The sequence below is a fragment of the Pyxicephalus adspersus genome, chromosome 2 (genome assembly GCF_032062135.1).
Source record: "Pyxicephalus adspersus chromosome 2, UCB_Pads_2.0, whole genome shotgun sequence".
NCBI lineage: Eukaryota > Metazoa > Chordata > Amphibia > Anura > Pyxicephalidae > Pyxicephalus > Pyxicephalus adspersus.
In genome coordinates this window covers 158,682,507-158,683,880 of record NC_092859.1, presented here as the reverse complement: position 1 = coordinate 158,683,880, position 1,374 = coordinate 158,682,507, and positions in this window count along the sequence as shown.

The following is a 1,374-nucleotide window of genomic DNA, read 5'->3' as shown; positions in this document are numbered from 1 at the left end:
ATCACTCAGGAACTGCAACGCCTAGAGAACACGTGCAGCTCCATGCAGCTTCTGATGTTGGTTTTGATTGATGTGGATTGCAGTAGAAAAATCTTGAATCGGCCCTTCTGACGTCACATCGATTATAGCATACCAATAGTATAAAGAACCCATAAGATAAAATAAAAGCCATCCAGAATAATCCAATTACCTTCCGTTTATTGAGTCTTATAAATAAAATGTGTAAATTATTAGCAGTAGAATAACAACTTGAGCTTTATTTGTACATACAAATGCACGCAAGAACTGCTGAGACTCTGAGGGTTGCAGCGGTACCAACCATGCAGCGTAGTTCCCAATTCATAATATCAAAGTCATAAAGTGAACTGTACATAAAATAACTGCAAACTATTGGGTGCGCTTTCACTATTGCACTTCTGCCCTCTGCTGTTTGCTTTGAGAATTGCAAGCCGAATGTTAAAATCACAGTGGTCTGTACCTGCATTGCTCTGCCTTGATCTGTACAAGGCACAAGTTGGTCATAAAGAATTAGAGTTTGATCTGTTTTCTAAAAATATATGAAAAAAAAAAAAACAATCTCAGTAGGGACTTTTTCTCCCTTGGTTTTGATTTTTTTATATTAAAGAAAATTACAGGCCTTTGCTATTCTATTCTCTTTAGAAAGTTTATCCTCTAATTACAAATCCTGAACACCAAGTGGCTCAAAAACCCCAGAATTAAAATTGCTGAGTTTCTTTTTGCAATGGCTAGCAGCTTGACCGTCATGGTCATTCAATGGCTTCATTACTTTGCATCACCAGGAACAACTCAGGAAACCCAGAAATCCTGACCTGCGTACTTGTTATGGGTGATTTAAAATGCGTTGAAGCCATTGGATCAGCATGATAGCCAGTCAGCCTCAGAAGAGGTAAATTATGGCGGCCTCCATATTTTGTCATTAACTACTGCAAATTTTAAGTTCAAAGCAGCCGAGGACATCGATGGTTTGTAGCGCAGGAATCGCTTAGGAGTCCCCTTACTGCCCAGAAAAACATTTATATATTTATACAGTAAGTCCAAAAAGTCTGAGACAATATATTGGAGTTATTTCATTTGTTTCCCAATAATAGAGCTTTCTAAATTACATTCCCACCTACAATTATACTATATACACCCACATTACTTCCTCACCCCCATGGTGTGAAGAATAGACCCGTCCCCCGCTAAACCTTCACTCCATGTTTTATGTATTTAAGTGCTGGTGGATTGCAAAGCTTTTACAGCTTTAACGTTTCCATTTCATGAAAATTAAAAGGAATAAAGAGGGGGGAAGATTCACTGGAATCATAGGGAACAGAGGTGCTGGATACAAAAGATTTGGCTAGGCCAACTTAA